Raw genomic sequence first — 22,495 nt, forward strand, 5'->3', positions numbered from 1 at the left:
CTGTGGATGGCTGATTTGAGTGCTGTGATGCTCGGTTCGGTACGCAAATCAGATATTTAGAACCGGCGAGTAATTGGGAGAAAATGCCGTGAAGGGCCGAAATTGATTCGTCGCAGTTTGGTTGGGGAAAAATGGCAATTTGTGTGTTTAATGTGTGTTTGAACTATGGTTGAATTGTGGTGATGAAATTGGGTGCATTAATGTGCAATTGATTGGTTTAAAAATGCTTGTTGTGTGCACGCTTGGGCCAGATCGAATTATTTGTCAAATTGGCCATGTCGAATGCTTAGTGAGCATGAAAAATGTATGTGAATTGTTGCGTGCACGGGCCACGTGTGATTGGCCAACTGATTGGCAAGTGAGTGTTGAGCATGTTAATGAAAGATTGTGTACGACGTGGCATGTGTGATTGTAGAAATCCCTGAGGCGGTATCACTACGCGGGGATGTTTCCATCCTGAGGCGGTACTACTACGCGGGACGATGCCCGGTATTACCGGAGGACGGCCAACCTGAGGCGGTACCATTACACAGGTTGTGTCGTAGGTGGTAGGTGTTGAGCCTGAGGCGGTACCACTACGCGGGCGAGATACACGGCCTGAGGCGGTATCATTACGCGGGCCCTGGAGTGTTGTGATGAGTTGGTCGCAGTGAACCTGAGGCGGTACCATTACGCGGGTCACTGGCGAGTGATGTGGAAAAGATGTGGAGAAATCGGAACGAAGGTGTGAAATGAGATTTGAACATGCATGTGATTGCATATGATGTGATTGCGACTAATGTGCAGGGTGCAAGTAGGATAGACCCAGGTAAGAACAATTGATGTGCCTACTATGTGATGATTGTGTGTGATTGTCTTTTGTGATTGTCTGAAGGTACGTGATAGCCTAGGTAGGGTTTAGAGGTGTACTTACTGAGATATAATCTCCTGGTTGTTTCAACCAAACATTTCAGAACCCCGGCAGGAACAATGAATCCCCCGCCACCGCCACCTGAGCGTTTTGGAGTCCCGATGCACACCGAACATGAAGCTTTAGAGCTTCCTATGGGTGACCATATGACCTGGATTAAACACACTACCACGTTTTTTGTAGATGTAGGATTACCCTTGTGGGAGCCCCATACCTACACTGCTTGGTTCTTCAGGGACGGGGTAGATGAGTTTGGTCCCGTCCGAGGTTTTGACGTCCTTTTTGATTTAGTTGGAGACTAGGACCCATCTGCTATACCCCTTCCCGACGGCGAGTTGACTAGTGCGAAAACTAGTCTAGCGCAGTCTGGACTGCATCCAGTGCCTGCGGCACCGGGATCTTCAGGGGCTGAGTACGAGCCAGAGCCGGAAGGGTCTCTAGCGGGAGACGACCCAATGGACGTGGATCTTGAGCCGATCCCAGAGGAGGAGGAACCCGAGGCGGAACCTGAGGGTGAACCTGCGGAACCGGAGGACGAGCCTGCAGAAGAACACGAGTATATACTCCCGTTTGAGCAGTGGATGGACCCTAATTTCGTGCCTGAGGATGATTTCTTTGAGGAGCCGATCGAGGGAGATCAGGACGAAGTTCCATCGGAATCGGGTGATATAAATCACCCAATCGAGATTGAGGCCGAACCGGAGTCCTCGGAGGAGCAGACCGTCCAGGGGGACTCAGATTTGGATGATGAGGAGTCTGATTCAGAGTGGACACCGAGTAAGGGGCGTAGGGGCTAGCGTAGAGGCTGGAATTAGACCTTTATGGAGGTGTACCATTTTTGAGGATAGGACATCCAGGTCATCGGTCCTTTTGATATCGGTGGTTGTAGTGCGGTGTGCTTATGTATATTGGTGGATCGTAGTTTGGTGTGTTTTTTTTTATGTGGTGGTTTTGTAAATAGTGAATATTGTATAAGTTGGAATCAGAAATGAATATGTGCATTCTCCCTATTCTCCCTAGCTTTAAATGTCCGGGTATTTGTGGTTTCCGCTGATTGTATCAAATCTCTGATATATTTAAGAGCAAGGTCGGCGATACCCTGGGACGTCGCATTAATTGACCAGTAGAGGGTGTCGTGCGCTCGATGGGGTTCGGGGCGTGACAGTATCCATTTAGATGATGACTAGTCGGGCGCCAGAATCCTCCTCGGACGTGGCAGCGGGACTCACGACCTCTCCATCGGCAGCCTGCGGATCCGGCTGGCCTAGTATATCGAACGGGACGTCGAAGGTCCTAAGAGGTCCATGAGTACCGAACTGGTCCCAGAAACACCAAGCGAGATAAGGATGGGCCCAGAAATGCGGCCCGCCCTCGTCGACCTAAACTACATTGAAATACCTAACATACGACTCCCCGTTCCCTACGAGGTGTACCCTCACCGATCGCTCTATGCGATACGGGATCCCAAAACGGAGTGGCGCATCCACCATCTCAAGGTCGGGGGTCTGAAAAGTGGGGTTTAAACAACAATGAGAATAAATCTCAGAGAGTAAGCCCCCTAAACCGAAACTAGGCTAACATGCACCTCCCGGACAAGCATCAACTAAACACACAGTTGTTCGATCACACGACTTAGGCCCTCGGGCCCAAATCAACCATATAGTGACCCTGCAGGTTAGGCACATAATAATAATAATACTATGCCCAGCAATGTACATACACATGTCAATTGGCCACTGTCACATGCCGCACACATGTTTGCACTCGTTTATGCACTCTTCGCACACTTGCCAATGTCATGCTTATGCTTGCACAATTCAATGCACACTTGCACACTTGCACACGTGCCAACTTTCCTTTTATTCACCGACCCGCGTAAAACGCATCAGGTTCGACCCGCGTAGCACGCATCAGGTCTATCACTTTTCGATCGATCTTCGGCCCGCGTTAAACGCATCAGGCTCATGACAGAACCCACGTGTGGGACGCCTCAGGTTGGCTATCTTCCGGTAATCTGGGCATCGTCCCGCGTTAAACGCATCAAGACGGGTTCATTACCCCGCGTTAACGACGTCTCAGGATTTATGTGATCACACGAGCGCAATCCGCCAATTATTATCTGAACCCCGCGTAAACGACGCCTCAGGGCGATTTAGGCGATCACATGCTCATGCCAATCGTGCATACTCACATAATGCACATGTTATGCCAATGCTCAATATGCACACTCATGGCCATAACAATCACACTCGGGCACTCAATTTAAATTAGCCACAAGCTCAATTTATGCCACGACATGCTTAATTCACCTCTTAGCGCGCCTAATGAATCAATGAATTCAAAACAGCCAAAACACATATTTGACACCCGAATTCATACGATTAATCAATATAATTGAGCACGCTCATGGCTCGCCATGCCCCTCAATTCTCGTCCACATCAAGCACTCAACATGGCATCATACAATCAATTGACAATCACATTCAATTCAGCCACTACATAGGCAAATCAAGGCGTACTCGGCATTTCACAAATAATTCGCCTATTAATCGAACAAGGCCCAATCAATAACATAATGGACAGCAACTACACAGCCTACTCTAGGCTACTAATCCACTTCCAAACCATCCCATTAGGCCATTAAAATCACCACAAATCAGCCACTACTCAGCCCACAAATTGCACTCACAATAATCCACATATTAGCCCAAATCAAGTCTACATTGGACAGCCATCAACCAGCCCATTCTAGGCCACCAAAACACATTCAAATCATCACACTAATCTATCAAAATAGCCACAAAATAAGCCCTAATCAGCCCACGCTAATTAACCCCTAAAATACCCTAATAACCCCTAAAACTTGTCTAAAGTGCACAAAAGCCTAAATAAGGGTTAGGGTTTCCACTCACTAGGTTTCAAGCTTCAAAAGTGGGCTGAACAAGAAGAGAAACAGGCCGAATAGCAGCTGGATCAACCCGGTTCAGCGGCGGCGCTCCGGCGTCGTCACGGCGGTGCTCGGTGGATGGTGGTGCTCCGGCTAAGCTGGGCGGCGAAGGGGGATGATGGTGACGGTGATGGTGCCAAAATGAGGAAGGAGAGAGAGAGAGAGAGAGAGAGAGAGAGAGAGAGGCGGTCGGGATGGTGGTGAGGTGAGCTGGTCGGAGGGGTGGTTCGGTGATTTCCGGCGACCTAGACGACGACGAGCGGTTGCCGGATGGCTGAGGTGGTTGGCTGGTGGAGGCGGTCGAAGCTGCTGGTCGGGTGTGCAGTAAGAAGAAGCCAAGAAGCAGAACAAGAAGCAGCAGCTTCAGCGGACAGGCGGCGGCTCACGGCGGAGTCGGGTGGAGATGGGGCTGAACGGGGACGGGATGGTGGCTGGTTCTAGCGGAAAAAGGGGCTGGCGTGGTGCTGGAATGGAGCAGAAATAGAAGCAGAAATGAAGAAGAAGAAGCAGCACGTGAGGGCAGCTTGAGGAGTCAGCCAAGCAGAGGTAATGTGGGATCATCATAGGGAGGAATGGGCGGAAGTCAGCAAGGTCAGCAAAGGTCAAAAGCGAAAGACAGCAGCAAGGCAGCAGAAGCAGTGTGGTCAGCAGCAGGGCAGAAACGTGGGGGTCAGCAGCAAGGTCAGCAAAGCCAGAAATTAGCAGTAGCATGGGAGGACGTGGGGGTGCAGCGGAAAAGAAGGAAAGGAAGTCAGCAAGCAGAACAGAAGCAGCAACGTGAGGCTGCTCGGCGGGGAAAGAGGAAGAGGAGAGAGAGAGAGAGAGACCAAAATCAACATATCAATAAAGTGCAATCCAAGGGCTCACAATTGGTCTTGTTGGGCAAGCTAGATCCAAGGGCCACGAAAATTCCGAATTTCAAAATCAAAGAAAAGACTAGATAGACACTAAATAAAATAAACCAAGAGGGAGGTATACTGATCTAAATCCGCACTCGGTTCAAATTTCACTTTCCGACAAATCCGGGCAATCTCGAGGTTGGCCACGCTTATGTGACGTTGTCCAAATAAATTAGTCGTGACACTTCGAGAAATTCGCCATCCAAGTTCAGATTCAAATGACGGTCAATTTCACTCAAATGCGACTTTAGTGTATCTCTGACTAACGGGCGGCTTTTTAGGGTTTACGCAACGACCTATGGTTACTCAAGTCATGGCGACCTCGATCGTCACCGAAGGTCGACTCATGGTTGAGTTCTTAGGTCCACGTACATTTCCCTAGGTAGTCATTCCTTAAAGGTTAGTATCCCGAGAATGATCAGTTCCAAGCGAGATTTAATTACAAGTGCATTGAAGAATATACACATTTCATTTGTCCCAAAAGTGGATCGAAATTCAGAATGTCACAACTCTTCCCCCCTTACAAAAATTTCGTCCTCGAAATTTACAACCAAACTACACTACTCAAACAAATAAGGGTGCTGACGTCGCATCGCTTCCTCCCTTTCCCAGGTGGCACCTTCTGTTCCATGATGCTCCCAAACAATTTTGACCATCGGGATCGTCTTGTTTCGTAGCACACGATCTTTCCTATCCTCAATCCTCACTGGCCTTTCCACGTACGACACCCTATCGTCCACATCTATTTCTTCATATCTTAGCATGTGGGTCGGATCCGGCTCATACTTTCTCAACATCGACATGTGGAACAGATTATGCACTTCGGACAAATTAGGCGGCAAAGCGAGTCTATAGCCAAATCTCCAATCTTTTCCAAAATTTCAAATGGACCTACATACCTCGGGCTTAATTTTCCTTTCTTGCCAAATCGGGACAATCCTTTCATTGGCGACACCTTGAGAAAAACATGATCACCAACCTGAAACTCCAAGGGTCTCCGTCTCCGATCGACATAACTTTTCTGACGGCTTTGAGCTGTCTTTAACCTATCCCGAATTATCTCGACTGCCTCAACTGTTTGTTGTACCAACTCTGGACCCGTTATACTTCTTTCCCCAACTTCATCCCAGCACACTGGTGTTCTGCATGCTCTACCATACAATGCCTCAAACGGTGCCATCTGAATGCTCTGCTAATAGCTATTATTGTAGGCAAACTCGACCAGGTGTAACTGTTCTTCCCATTTATCTTGGAAGTCCAACACACATGCACGCAACATGTCCTCTAAAGTCTGGATCGTCCTTTCTGACTGGCCATCCGTCTGCGGATGATATGCCGTACTAAACTGAAGCTTCGTTCCTAAGGCCACTTGTAGACTTTTCCAGAAATTGGCCGTAAATCTGGGATCACGGTCCGAAGTGATCGTCACCGATACTCCATGCAGTCGGACAATCTAACGTACATACAAATCTGCATATCTCTCTAACTCAAAATCCTTTCGCACCGCCAGGAAGTGTGCTGACTTAGTCAGTTTGTCCACTATCACCCAAATAGAATCGTGTCCTCTCTAGCTTCTCGGCAATCCCGTCACAAAATCCATCGTGATATGCTCCCATTTCCATTCCGGGATTTCCAAAGGTCTCAGAAGTCCTCTAGGCTTACAATGCTGAGCCTTTACTTGCTGACAGGTCAGACATTTCGCCACATGTTTGGCTACATCCGTTTTCATCCCATTCCACCAGTAATGTTGCCGCAGATTCTGGTACATCTTCGTGCTGCCCGGATGAATGCTATAATTGCTCCATGAGCCTCCGATAAAATCTCTTCCTTAAGTTCCAAATTGTCGGGCACGCATAAACGTCAACGGAACTTCAAGATCCCGTCCTCGGATACTTGGAAGTTCGACTTCCTTTTAGCGGCGTCCATTTCCACAATCTTTTGAATTTCTTGGTCCGTAGACCGTAAAGCCTTAATCTTAATTTGAATTTCCGGTTCAATTCTCAACACGGCGAGTAGATTCGACACATGGCTTACCTTAAATTTAAACTCTGAATCTCTCAAACTTTCCAATAAGGTCCACTCTTTGACCATCATGTGCGCCATACTTGATTTCCGACTTAGCGCATCCACTACCCGATTAGCCTTCCTAGGGTGATACAGAATGTCGCAGTCGTAGTCCTTAAGAAGTTCCATCCAGCGACGCTGCCTCATATTCAACTCCTTCTGCGAAAATAAATACTTGAGGCTTTGATGGTCCGTATAAATCTGAAACTTTTCGCCGCACAAGTAGTGCCTCCAAATCATAAGTGCGAAAATGATTGCTGACAGTTCTAAGTCATGCGTCAGATAGTTCATCTCATGAGGCCTTAACTGACGCGATGCATAAGCAACCATCCTTCCATGTTGCATCAATACACATCCAAGTCCCTTAAGCGAAGCATTGCTATAAATCTCATATCCTCCCGGTCCTGAAGGGATTGTCAACACATGCGCCGTCGTCAACCTATGCTTTAACTCCTGAAAGCTCCTCTCACACTTATCGTTCCATTCAAACTTCGTTTCCTTCTTGAGCAATCGCGTTATCGGCGTAGCTATTGATGAGAATCCTTCTACAAAATGCCGGTAATATCCTGCCAAGCCTAAGAAACTCCGGATCTCTGTTACTGATGTCGGCCTTGGCCACTTAGTCACTACCTCAATCTTAGTCGGGTCTACGGAGATTCCATCTCCGGAAATTATGTGTCCTAGGAATGCCACTCGGTTGAGCCAGAACTTGCACTTACTGAACTTGGCGTAGAGTGCGTGTTCTCTTAAGGTCCGTAGTACTTCTGCTAGATGTTCCTCATGCTCTTCCAGGCTCTTTGAGTATACCAAAATATCATCGATAAAAACTATTACAAACCGGTCCAAAAACTCCTTAAATAACTGATTCATTAAGTCCATAAAGGCAGCTGGGGCATTGGTCAATCCGAAAGGCATCACTGTAAACTCATAATGCCCATATCTCGTCCTAAAAGCCGTCTTAGGAATATCCTCCTTCCGAATTCTCAACTGATGATACCCCGTCCGTAGATCGATCTTAGAAAACACTGAGGCTCCTTGCAACCGATCGAACAAGTCGTCGATCCTCGGCAGTGGGTACTTATTCTTGATCGTCACCTGATTCAACTGCCGGTAGTCGATACACAATCTCAACGTTCCATCCTTCTTCCTTACAAACAGCACCGGCACTCCCCATGGAGACGCACTTGGGCGGATAAATCCCTTGTCCAACAATTCCTGCATCTGGACCTTTAATTCCTTTAGTTCCGACAGGGACATCCGGTACGGTGCCTTCGAGATTGGCTCAGTTCCTGGGGCCAACTCGATCACAAATTCCACTTCTCTTTCTGGTGGCAAACCCGACAATTCCTGAGGAAAAACTTCGGGAAAATTGCACACCACTGGTATCTTTTCCAACTTTGGTTCCGCAACTGTCGGATCAACCACATTCACCAAGTACCCTTCACAACCCTCATCTAACAGCTTGGTTACCTCCAGTGAAGAAATCCAAGGGATCGAGGTTCCTCTTCGGTTTCCCGAAACTCAAATCTAGGATGTCCAATCGGATTGAATTGGATCACCTTCGCTACTGATCCATTCTGACCTTTTGCTTAACCAACCAATCCATTCCAATAATCACATCAAAGTCGAACATGGCCAAAACTGCCAAATCTATCTTTTCTTCTCTACCCCCAATCACTATCTTACAGTTAGAACACCCTAGTGAGACTCATACCTTATCATTAAGAGGGGTCGACACACAAAGCATAATCTCAAGTAACACCGGTTCAATTCCAACCAATTTAACAAATTGCTCTGATATAAACGAGTTGGTAGCCCCCGGATCAAATAAGGCATACGCAGCATGATCACAGAGAGAGACCGTACCTGTGACCACGCCTGGCGTGTCCTCCGTCTCCCTTCGCGCCATCGCATACACCCTTCCTTGCGCTGGCGGTCTGCCCTGAATAGCCGGCGGGGGATTCCCAGCTTGATTCCCGATCCGAAGCGGCTGAGCTCGCATTGGTGGTCTTGTTGGACCCAGATGAGGGCAATGTCTGATCTGATGGTCCATGCTCCCGCACTTGAAACAAGCCCCAAACCTGTTCTGCTTGTGGTTCGGCTTCCCGATGCTCTTCCTTATGGGAGGGACAAATCGTCTATTTCCCGCCATCGGCTTCTTCCCGAAGCGGCGGTTGTCCTTAATCGGGGCAAACCGCGACCCAGAAGCGGCTGCCCTGTCCACTTGATCCCGCTCAATAGCCTGAGCTCTCTCATATAAGTCCTCATAAGTTCCCAAATTCACCGGAATCAACTGAGTGCGAATGTCGGCTTTTAGTCCATCCCGAAACCTTCGCGCCTTGTCCTCAGGATGCTCTACCATCCTTGGCGCAAACTTAGATAGCCTAGCAACTCTGCCTCATACTGATCCACAGTCATCTGGCCTTGACGGAGTCTCATAAACTCTGCTAGTTTCCTTTCCCTAGCACTCTCAGAGAAGAATTTTCCACAAAAGTTCTCAAAAAACACAGCCTAAGTCTGGGCGACACCCTCAGGGAACACTCTTCCCCTAGTGGCCTTCCACCAATCACTAGCATTATCTTGCAACTGATATACCGCTAAGGTCAGCTTCTCAGCCTCGGTGCACCTCAGAACTTCGAAGGCCTTCTCCAGCTCTTCCACCCAACGTGGCGTGGCCTCGGGGTCACCCTTTCCGTCAAACCTTGGCGGCTTTAACTTTAGGAACTGCTCTACCAGTTGGTGCATTAGCTTATTTGCAACCACTGGGGCCTGCCCTTGATTGGCCTGGTTCCCATTAACAGCAGCAGCTGCGGCCTCAGCAGCAGCTGCGGCCTCAGCAGCTTGGGCAATGGTGGCAGTCCTTTCTTGAGCCTACCTTTCCACCACATTTCCGATCTCCTGCATTGCCTGAATGACTCCATCAATCCTCGGGTCTCCTGTTCGTCGGCCACTAGTGCTCGATTGCCCTTGACTTCCCCTTCCTCTGCTCATCCTTATGGGTTTTCCTCACTACTCAACTACCTGCTATAATTCCACTCAGGAATTAGAGACCTAGGCCAAACTACACCAGTTTAAAGCCCTAGGCACAGAATCACAACAGCAATCACCTAGCAGGCAGTCAATCACAACGGCACGAAGCCTCAACCAAGAGATATGTGCACTTACCTCGGGTCCTGCCGCACCTGCACTTTACGGGTCATTTCAACAATCACTCAATCACGCAAGAAACCAAACAGTCCGGAGGTACATGTAGCACACAAGTCACCCTATTTGGCTACCCATGGTCATCGCTCCTTATCACTCTAGACTTCGACCGACTTGGATCGAGCTGACCTTGCTCTGATACCAAATCAACGGGGGATGTCACGCCCCGAACCCTACGAGCGCGTGACAACCCAACCTAGGTCTATTTCCGTGCGACGTTCCAGGACGCGTCGCCGACCCAAAACCCAAACAGCGAATAATGCACAAGCGAAAGCAACATATCACCCGAACAATAAAACACATGACCAAGGATAACCATCGAACAACAACCATCATAAATACATACTTGCAATAACAACAGGGATTTACAATATCCATTGCAAAAGAACTACATATATAAACCAAAATGGGTCAATAGCCACTAATATCAAAAAGGGGTATGTAGCTCGGGGTCAGGGTACTAAACCTAAGAAGGGCACCTATCCAAAAAGTGTCGCCCCTACCCTACTCTGGTCGAGGATAAATCCTAGGGCAACCAGTCCGAGTCGGATCCTGAGGACTCAGTCGAGTCATCAGACGACTCAGGCTTAGAATCCATCGAATCCGGCTCAGACTCGGCGTCCACTGACTCTCCCCCGGAATCATCCTCCGACTCTTGCTCCTGCTCCATGGGCTCCGGCTCCGACTCGATGTCGGACTCCCAGTCCATCAGCTCCTCTCCCTCGGACTCGGTATCCATCTCGATGATGACTGGTCGGGCGCAGGAATCCTCCTCGGACGTGGCAGCGGGACTCACGACCTCTCCATCGGCGGCCTGCGGATCCGGCTGGCCTAGTATATCGAACGGGACGTCGAAGGTCCTAAGAGGTCCATGAGTACCGAACTGGTCCCGGAAAAACCAAGCGAGGTAAGGATGGGCCCGGAAATGCGGCCTCCCCTCGTCGACCCAAACTACATTGAAATACCTAACATACGACTCCCTGTTCCCTACGGGGAGTACCGTCACCGATCGCTCTATGCGATACGGGATCCCAAAACGGAGTGGTGCATCCACCATCTCAAGGTCGGGGGTCTGAAAAGTGGGGTTTAAACAACAATGAGAATAAATCTCAGCGAGTAGGCCTCCTAAATCGAAACTAGGCTAACATGCACCTCCCGGACAAGCATCAACTAAACACACAGTTGTTCGATCACACGACTTAGGCCCTCAGGCCCAAATCAACCATATAGTGACCCTGCAGGTTAGACACATAATAATAATAATACTATGCCCAGCAATGCACATACACATGTCAATTGGCCACTGTCACATGCCGCACACATGTTTGCACTCGTTTATGCACTATTCGCACACTTGCCAATGTCATGCTTATGCTTGCACAATTCAATGCACACTTGCACACGTGCCAACTTTCCTTTTATTCATCGACTCGCGTAAAACGCATCAGGTCCGACCCGCATAGCACGCATCAGGTCTATCACTTTTCGATCGATCTCCGGCCCACGTTAAACGCATCAGGCTCATGACACAACCCGCGTGTGGGACGCCTCTGGTTGGCCATCTTCCGGTAATCCGGGTATCGTCCCGCGTTAAACGCATCAGGACGGGTTCATTACCCCGCGTAAATGACGCCTCAGGGTTTATGTGATCGCACGAGCGTAATCCATCAATTATTATCTGAACCCCGCGTAAACGACGCCTCAGGGCGATTTAGGCGATCATATGCTCATGCCAATCGTGCATACTCACATAATGCACATGTTATGCCAATGCTCAATATGCACACTCATGGTCCGACCCGCGTAAAACGCATCAGGTCCGACCCGCGTAGCACGCATCAGGTCTATCACTTTTCGATCGATCTCCGGCCCGCGTTAAACGCATCAGGCTCATGACACAACCCGCGTGTAGGACGCCTCAGGTTGGCCATCTTCCGGTAATCCGGGCATCGTCCCGCGTTAAACGTATCAGGACGGGTTCATTACCCCGCGTAAACGACGCCTCAGGGTTTATGTGATCGCACGAGCGCAATCCGCCAATTATTATCTGAACCCCGCGTAAACGACGCTTCAGGGCGATTTAGGCGATCACATGCTCATGCCAATCGTGCATACTCACATAATGCACATGTTATGCCAATGCTCAATATGCACACTCATGGCCATAACAATCACACTCGGGCACTCAATTTAAATTAGCCACAAGCTCAATTTATGCCACGACATGCTTAATTCACCTCTTAGCGCGCCCAATGAATTAATGAATTCAAAACAGCCACAACACATATTTGGCACCCGAATTCATACGATTAATCAATATAATTGAGCACGCTCATGGCCCGCCATGCCCCTCAATTCTCTTCCACATCAAGCACTCAACATAGCATCATACAATCAATTGACAATCACATTCAATTCAGCCACTACACAGGCAAATCAAGGCGTACTCGGCATTTCACAAATAATTCGCCTATTAATCGAACAAGGCCCAATCAATAACATAATGGACAGCAACTACACAGCCTACTCTAGGCTACTAATCCACTTCCAAACCATCCCATTAGGCCATTAAAATCACCACAAATTAGCCACTACTCAGCCCACAAATTGCACTCACAATAATTCACATATTAACCCAAATCAAGTCCACATTGGACAGCCATCAACCAGCCCATTCTAGGCCACCAAAACACATTTAAATCATCACACTAATCCATCAAAACAGCCACAAAATCAGCCCTAATCAGCCCACACTAATTAACCCCTAAAATACCCTAATAAACCCTAAAACTTGTCTAAAGTGCACAAAAGCCTAAATAAGGGTTAAGGTTTCCACTCACTAGGTTTCAAGCTTTAAAAGTGGGCTGAACAAGGAGAGAATCGGGCCGAACAGCAGCTGGATCAACCCGTTTCAGCGGCGGCGCTCCGGCGTCCTCACGGCGCCGCTCGGAGGTGAACGGCGGACAGTGGTGCTCCAGCTGAGCTGGGCGGCGAAGGGGGATGATGGTGGCGGTGATGGTGCCGAAATGAGGAGGAAGAGAGAGAGAGAGAGAGAGAGGCGATCGGGATGGTAGTAAGGTGAGCTGGTCGGACGGGTGGCTCGGTGATTTTCGGCGACCTAGACGACGGCGAGCGGTTGCCGGATGGCTGAGGTGGTTGGCTGGTAGAGGCGGTCGAAGCTGTTGGTCGGGCGTGCAGCAAGAAGAAGCCAAGAAGCAGAATAAGAAGCAGCAGCATGTCACACCCCGCACCCTTCGGCGCACAACATCCCTGTCAAGGTCGATTCGAGTGCGACGTCCCAGGACGCGTCGCCGACCCAACGCCCAACACAGAGATTAAAGCACACGCGGAAGCAATATAAACACCCGTACAATATTATAACACATGACCAAAGATAGCACACAACTAACAACATGAACAAATATACACTTGCATTGATATTGGGAACCATATACAACATCCATTTACAGCTTACGCTCAAAAATCAAAAGCGGGTCAATGGCCACTACTAACAAAAAGGGGTAAGTGGCCCGGGCGGTCAGGGTTACTAAAAACTAGAAGGGGCTCTGGTCAAAAAGGTACTGGCCCGATCTATCTAGGACTAAGGCTAGATCTACGGAACCCAGTCCGAGTCGGATCCCGATGACTCAGAAGAGCTATCAGACAGCTCGACATCAGAGTCTAGGGAATCCTGCTCGGACTCGGCCCCAGCTGACTCCTCCTCGGAATCCATTGGCTCGGCCTCGTCTTCCTGTTCCATGTCCTGCTCCATGGGCTCCGGTTCCTCGTCCTCCGAATCCATCGGCTCCGGGTCTGGATCCCCATCCTCCGGCACATGGTCAGGGCTGGCCAAGTCCCCATCGGGACACTGAGGGTCAACATCCCCTGAATCGCTATACGGAACCTCAAAAGATCGTAGGGGTCCGTAAGTCCCGGTATGGTCCCTGATACACCACCCTATATATTTGTGGGTCTGGTCAAGCTGCTCTCCCGCATCGACCCAAATTGTAGACAGATATCTAACATAAAAATCCCCGTTCCCTGCGGAGTACACCGTCTCCTCCCGATCTATCCGGTAAAGGATCCCAAAACGAATAGGTACTGCAGGCATCTCAAGGCCGAGGGTCTGAAAAGATTGGTTTATACAACAGTGAGAATAAATCACAGCGAGTAGGTTCCCTAAACCTAAGCTGGGCTAACATGCACCTCCTGACGGGCACTAAACATCACACAATCCAGAATATGAATGACTTAGGCCCTCGGGCCCAAATACAAACTTACCTTGGCCCTGCAGGTTAGGCACTTATAAATCACAATAACAATACAGAACCCAATCACGGCACATGCACACGTCACTTGGTCACAACGCATGTCATGCATATGCTCGTGCTCATACTCGTGCTCATATCTCATTAATGCACTACGCACACTTGCACTCTTGCACACTTGCAATTTATCAATTCTCCTCCGACCCGCGTAAAACGCATCAGGTCTATCACTTCGAGATCGATCTCTGGCCCGCGTAAAACGCATCAGTCTCATGACACAAAACCCGCGTAAAACGCCTCAGGTTGGTCATCTTCTGGTATTCCGGGCATCGTCCCGCGTAACATGCCTCAGGACGAGTTCAATACCCCGCGTAAAACACCTCAAGGCTTTATGTGATGACACGTTCACAATCATCGATTATTATCTGAACCCCGCATAAACTCATCAGGGCATTTTAGGTGATCACATGCTCATGTCATTCGTGTACACTCGTATATGCACATGCCGTGCCAATGATTGAGATGCACACTCATGGCTATAATGTTTACATTTGGGCATTCGAGGAATTCACAATGAGCATCCAATTGCACAATGCTACTTGTTCAATTCACAACGCAATATGCTCAATTCAATTTATCACAAGCCCAACGAATCATATCATCCAATCTAGCCGTGGCACAAACTTAAGACACGAAAACACGAAACTAGATCATTAAAATTCACAAGTCCATGGTCCCCAAGGGTCCCTCAAGTCAAGGGCACATACGCACTCAACATGACATCACAAATTGATCACAACCACGGACAATTCAGCCAGTCAATCCAAACATTCCCGGTAATTACACAATTAAACCTCAAATTGATCGCGTCTTGTCCAATTCAATCCCGGTATGGACAGCCACCAAACAGGTCACTCTAGACCAATCAATATCCTCAAAATACTCCATTAGGCTCCCCAAAACATCACCCAAATCAGCCACCATGAGGACAATGCGAGGTGCGCACAATATTCCACAATTGAACCCGAACTTAACCAAACTCGGGCCGATTCAATCCAATATTTCCAGCCATTGCACAGCACATTACGGGCCACTAAACCTCAATTAAATCGTCACGCTAGGCCCCCAATTTAGTCACAATATCAGCCCCTAGCATCCATCGCAAACTAACCCCTAATTTACCCTAATTAACCCCTAAAACTCATCTAGAAACACACATTAGCCTAATTAGGGTTTAGAGTTGTACTCACTTGGATTCCTAAGCTTTAAACAAGGCTGAACAAGTGGCAAGGGTGGCTGAGCAGTGGCGGGGCAAGCGGCGGCAACGGGCGGCCTCCACGTCGGCGGCACCAGCGGCGGCTCGCGGACGGCAATCCTTGGCGGGGGCTAGCCTTCACGCGGCTGGGGAAGGGAGAAGGAGAGGACGGGATGGCTGGATGGTGGTGGTGAGGCGAGGGGGACGGCGGCACATGGCGGCGGCGGCACCGGCTCCGGCGAGCGGCGGCGGCGTGAGGCCGGGAGGGGGAGAGCTCGCGGGATTGAGAGAGAGAGGAGGGTGGCCGGCTGACTTGGGGAGGAGGAAATGAAGGAGAGAGAGAGACAATGGGAGTGTATAGGCTTGAGTGAGATAGTGGGGTGGTTGACCAACCTTGCAACAATGACAATCTTACCCCTAATCCAAGGGCTAGGATCAATTCTAATAAAAATATCTAGGGGCATTGGGGTCCAAGGATTCTAACAACAATAATATTAATAAGCAAGGCCATAATATCCACTAATAATTCTCTAAAATTCGGAATCCAATCTTAGGGGTCCAGGGGCAATTTGGTAATTTTCCGGTCCCGGGTCAAATTTCCAATTTTCGACTCTACTGATCCCAAATATGAGTGGCCACCTAAAAATGACGTCGTCCTTGAAAAATAGTCGCGTACGCTCACGAAATTCGACACCAAAGTCCGGACTCAATTCCACGATCGATTTAACTCAATTTGCAGTTTTAGCGTCTCTCACTAACGGGCGGCTTTTTAGGGGTTACGCGTATCGACCTAGGGTTACTCGAGTCATGACGGTCCCGATTTCCCCGAGAACATGAGGATTTATCGCTAGTCCCAGGGTCGCAATCATTCGGAATAAGTTCGGGGTCGTTCGCCACGTACACTCTCGGTCGTGCGGTATCACCCGCGATCCGATCGTACATCGTTGGCCAAACGGAACCCGTCACTCTCCTTGGATCAACCCACATTGGCACAAAATATTTCCTCGTCGCATCTCGAAATCGGACTCAATTCACGGTCGAGTTCTTGGGTCCACGTACCATTTTCCTGGTTAGCCTTTCCCCATTGGTCAGTATCTCGAGAATGATCAGTTCCGGGCGAGACTTACTAAAATGAAATGAGAAATACATCAATTTCATTGATTATGAAAGTGGGTCGAATTCAGGGCGTTACACAGCAGCCTTAGCGGACAGGCGGCGGCTCACGGCGGAGTCGGGCGAAGACGGGGGCTGAATGGGGACGGGATGGTGGCTGGTTCTAGCGGAAAAAGGGGCTGGCGTGGTCTTTGGAATGGAGAGGTTGCAGGCGAAAAGCAAGACGAAATGAAGATGAAGAAGCAGCACGTGAGGGCAGCTTGAGGAGTCAGCCAAGCAGAGGTAACGTGGGATCATCATGGGGAGGAATGGGCAGAAGTCAGCAAGGTCAGCAAAGGTCAAAAGCAGAAGACAGCAGCAAGGCAGCAGAAGCAGTATGGTCAGCAGCAGGGCAGAAACATGGGGGTCAGCAGCAAGGTCAGGAAAGCCAGAAATCAGCAATAGCATGGGAGAACGTGGGGGTGCAGCGGAAAAGAAGGAAAGGAAGTCATCAAGCGGAACAGAAGCAGCAACGTAGGGCTGCTCAGCGGGGAAAGAGAAGGAGGAGAGAGAGAGAGAGACCAAAGCCAACATATCAATCAAGTGCAATCCAAGGGCTCACAATTGGTCTTGTTGGGCAAGCTAGATCCAAGGGCCACGAAAATTCCGAATTTCAAAATCAAAGAAAAGACTAGATAGACACTAAATAAAATAAACCAAGAGGGAGGTATACTATTATAAATCCGCACTTGGTTCAAATTTCACTTTCCGACAAATCCGGGCAATCTCGAGGTTGGCCACGCTTATGTGACGTTGTCCAAATAAATTAGTCGTGACACTTCGAGAAATTTGCCATCCAAGTTCGGATTCAAATGACGGTCAATTTCACTCAAATGCGACTTTAGTGTATCTCTGACTAACGGGTGGCTTTTTAGGGTTTACGCGTATCGACCTATGGTTACTTAAGTCATGGCGACCTCGATCGTCACCGAAGGTCGACTCATGGTCGAGTTCTTAGGTCCACGTACATTTCCCTAGGTAGTCATTCCTTAAAGGTTAGTATCCCGAGAATGATCAGTTCCAGGCGAGATTTAACTACAAGTGCATTGAAGAATATACACATTTCATTTGTCCCAAAAGTGGATCGAAATTCAGAATGTCAAGTATGATACTTGTACAAGAATCGAGAATATCATAAGGTAACTGATATCAGAAGGTAACTCTGTCAAGTATGTTAAACGATTGAATATCAGAAGGTAACTCTGTCAAGTATCATTATATCTATCCACTTGGTCTCGCTCGAGAATCTGGGCCCTATTAAATATTTCCTCGTACGTCCTCAGATTTACCAATAACAACTGGCTGCGAATATCAGCCTTCAATCCGTCCCGAAATCTTCGCGATTTATCGTCGGGATGTTCAACCATTCTTGGCGCAAGCTTAGATAATCTCGCAAATTCCGCCTCATACTGATCTACTGTCATCTGGCCCTGGCGGAGTCTCATAAATTCGGCTAACTTCCTTTTCCTGGCACTAGCCGAAAAATACTTCTCATAAAAACTTCCAGTAAAAGCAGCCCAAGTCCGGGCTGTACCTTCCAGAAAAACCCTATCTCTGGTGGCCTTCCACCAATCGTTTGCATTGTCCTGCAATTGATATTCCGCCAGAGTTACCTTCTCATGATTATTGCACTCTAACACCTCAAAAGCCTTCTCAAGTTCCTTTACCCACCGAGGTGCAGCCTCAGGGTCACCTTTCCTAGAGAACTTAGGCGGTTTAAGCTTTATAAACTGTTCTACCAGTTGGTGCATCGGTCTATTAACAACTACATGCCCCTGCCCTTGGTTCTCATTATCATTATCAGCAGCAGCGGCCACAGCAGCCTCGGCAGCTTGGGCATTCACAGCAGCTCTTTCCTGAGTCTGCTGTCCTAATAGATTTCCGATCTGTTCTAAGGTCCTCATAACAGCTTCCATTATAGGATCCTCAGCAGGTCTAGCTTCCACTCTGGGTTCCGCTGCAGCTCCAGCATCGACCCCAAGATTTTCTATCGCTCCTGCACCCATACCCAGGTCCTCTACGGCTCTAGCTCGAGCACGACCTCTACCCCTTATTCCTCTACCTGCGCCCCTTCTTGGGACTCTTCCTATACCTCTACCTTCGTTGCTCATCGCCACACTTCTACCACTTTCCTACCTGCTATAATTCCACTTAGGAATTAGCAATCTAGGCCAACTAGATTAATCCGATTCTAATCAGTGAATTAACACCAGAGTTCACTCAGCAAGCGATCCCTCACTACCCATGACGAGGTCACAATCACAAGAGTCTGGACACTTACCTCAGGTCCAGACGCACCTACATTTCAATTACCACACAACAATTAACTCACTCAATCAATCACAACAAACAATCTGGAGGCACGTGTAGTTCATTCCGCCTTACAACTCACCAAAATCTCCCTAAATACTACCCCAGGGTTTCTGCTCCTTATCACTCCAAACTTCGACCAGTTTAGATCGAGCTGACCTTGCTCTGATACCAATTCAAACGGGGATGTCACGCCCCGAACCCTATCCAGAGCACGACACCCTCTACTGGTCGATTTATGCGACATCCCAGGGTATCGCCGACCTCGAATAATATCATCAGAGATTAAATTCCACAGCGGAAACCATAATCAACCCGGACAAAATGAAACTGGGAAAGTCAGGGAGAATATACATGTTTTCATTATCAAACTTATAAAACATTTACAGTTTACAGCCACCACATACACTTGCACACCGTATTTAAAACCACCGATATACAAAAGATTGATGACCTGGTATTCTAACCTCAAAAATGGTACTCTCCAAAAATCTATCATTCTGAACCCCTAATACTAGCCCCTACGCCCCTTACTCGGCGTCCATTCTGAGTCTGACTCATCCCCATCTGAATCTGAACTTCCCTGATCGGCTTGCTCCTCCGAAGACTCCGTCTCCGCCTCAATCTCAATCGGGTGATTAATGTCGCCCGACTCAGCTAGAACTTTATTCTGATACTCCTCAGCTAGTATATCAAAGAAATTGTACTCAGGCACGAAATTGGGATCCATGTATTGCTCAAAAAGGAGTATATACTCCGGGTCTCCTACAGGCTCTTCCGACTCCTCAGACTCGTCATCAGGCTCTACCTCGGGCTCCACCTCTTCTGGTTCCTCGTCAGGAATTGGTTCTAAGTCTATGTCCATCGGGTCATCTTCAGCTTGTGATGCTTCGGGCTCGGGTTTATGCTCCGCCTCTGAAGATCCTTGTGCTGCGGATGCTGGGTGCAACCCAGACAGAGCTAAACTAGTCTCCACACTGGTCAACTCACCATCTATAGGGGGTATGGCAGATGGGTCCCAATCCCCAACTAAGTCAAACGGAACATCAAAACCCCTGACAGGCCCGAACTCATCCCCGGCCTGATCCCGGAAGAACCAAGCAGTATAAACATGGGATTCCCAAAGAGGTAGTCCTACTTCTACAAAAACGGTTGAAGTATGCTTAATCCAGGTCATTCCATCACCCATAGGAAATTCTACAACCTCAAACTCGGTGTGCACTGGTACCCCAAAACGCTCTGGTGGCGGTGGCGGAGGATTCATGGCTCAGGTCGGGGTTCTGAAAATTGTTGGTTAAAATAACCGTGAGACTACATCTCAGTAAGTACACTCCTAAACCCCACCTAGGCTACCACGTACCTCCAGATAATCACACAAAACACAATCACACACATACCATTATCACATAGCAGGCACATCATTACAATCACAAGCATGCACAATTCTCATGTCATGCACTCATTCCGTTCTCAATATCTCTTTTCCACATACCTTGCCAGTGACCTGCGTTACAGTACACGCCTCAGGTACACTACGACCTCTTTTCACAACACTTCCGGGCCCGCGTAAACATACACACCTCAAGCCATGTTTCTTGCCCGTGTTGAAGTACACGCCTCAGGCTCAACATCTGCCACCTACTGCGCAACCCGCGTTGAAGTACGCGCCTCAGGCTGGAAGTCTTCCGGTAATACCGGGCATCATTCCGCGTAAACGTAGATGCCTCAGGACGGCACGATTTCCACGAACTCATGTCATACCACATCCACTTTCTTACTCATACACATGCTCAACAAGCATTTACCACACTCAATTGGCCAATCACACGTGGCCCGTGCACGCATCAATTCATTCACAATACATGCTCACTCAGCATTTGACACGGCCAATTTTAACAATTAAATCAATCTGGCCCAAGCGTGCACCCAACAGGCATATTCAACCATGTAATTACATAACCACGCACTCAATTTCATCATCACAATGCAGTCACAGTTCAAACACACAATAAACGCACAATCTGCTATTTTTCTTCAACCAAATGGCGTCAAATCACTTCCGGCCCTTCATGGTATTTTCTCACAATTAATTGCCGGTTTTAAAAATCCAACTTGCGTCCCGATCGGCCCATCACAGCCCAATGAACAGTCACTCACAGTCCACTGTTGTCCTTGAAATTTCCATTAAAAATTTTCCGAAATCAATCCTAAGCCCGCCAATTGATTCTACTCCTAATCCGTGCAATTCCGTACCCAACTAAACCCAATTTCCACCAAAATTACCCGTCGATACCCAATATCCTAAATCAGGTTTAGGGCACGACTTACCGAGTTCTAGACTCACGCGGCTAGAACGGAAAGCGGCGGCAATCGACAAGGACGGCGGTGAACGGCGACATGGCTTGCGGTGATCGGCGGCGTGCGGCAGTGGTGCGGCTCCCTTGGCCGAGACCCACGGCCACACGGGGAGGAGAGGAGAGAGAGACGGACGGCGTGGGGTTGGCGGTGGCGCGGTGGCGAGGACGGCGCGGCACGGCGGCGGTCCGGCGGGCGTACGGACGGCGGCGATCGGCGAAGGGAGGGGCGGCCGGCGAGAGGGAGAGAGAGTGATCGGAGGGGGGGGGTGCTCACGGTGATGGTGGGGGACCGAATGGGGGGAGAGAGAGAAGAGAGAGAGGATAAGCTTGGACCAAATTTTGACCAAAAATCGCAAATGACTAAAATACCCCTCTCTAACCTTTTTAATCCGACGGTCGAGATTCGATCTAATCTTAAAATCAACGGCCCAGATCGAGTCTTACCAAAAATATCCAAGGGTGTACTTGTAATTTCTCAAAAAGTCCAAGGGCAAAATTGTCTTTTCCGAATTTTGAGGGTAAAATGACCAAAATGCCTTTTGCCCATAAAACTAACCCTTTATTAATTCTCAAGGGTAAAATGGTTACTTTCCCATTTTCTTGCCGAAATTGAATTTTTCCGAAAGATTCGGGCACATCCACAATTACACGTTCCAACCGCAACGTCGTCCAAAAGTCCCGTTGTGACTTCCAAATTTTTCCGATGTCCAATTTGGGCTAAATTAAATAATCAAATTTTTATTAAATGCAACTCGAGCGTTTCTCAAACTAACGGGCGGCTTGTTGGAGAAATTCGCATATTCGACTCGTGACTGACAATAATTCAAGTCACGTGCAAGTTCATCCGGTTCGTGACGACTTCGGTTGTCATTAAAATCGCGAGGATCAATTACTAGATCCGAGGGGCACGATTGTTTGGTATAGGTTCAGGATCATTCGTCAAGTCATTTCGCGGTCCGGCGAAATCACCCGCGATCCACTACTATGACAGTGGCGAGCTGACCCCTGACTATCCTTGGATCGGCCAACAGTGGCTCAAAATATCACCTCGACGATTTTATGGTCGAAAGTCCATTCACGATCGAATTTTCTTTAGTCGTACGAATTTAAATCCCTAATTAGCCTTTCC

Source organism: Syzygium oleosum, unplaced genomic scaffold (assembly GCF_021117445.2).
Source record: "Syzygium oleosum isolate NSW1041296 unplaced genomic scaffold, Sole_v2.1 Sole_v2.02, whole genome shotgun sequence".
Lineage (NCBI taxonomy): Eukaryota > Viridiplantae > Streptophyta > Magnoliopsida > Myrtales > Myrtaceae > Syzygium > Syzygium oleosum.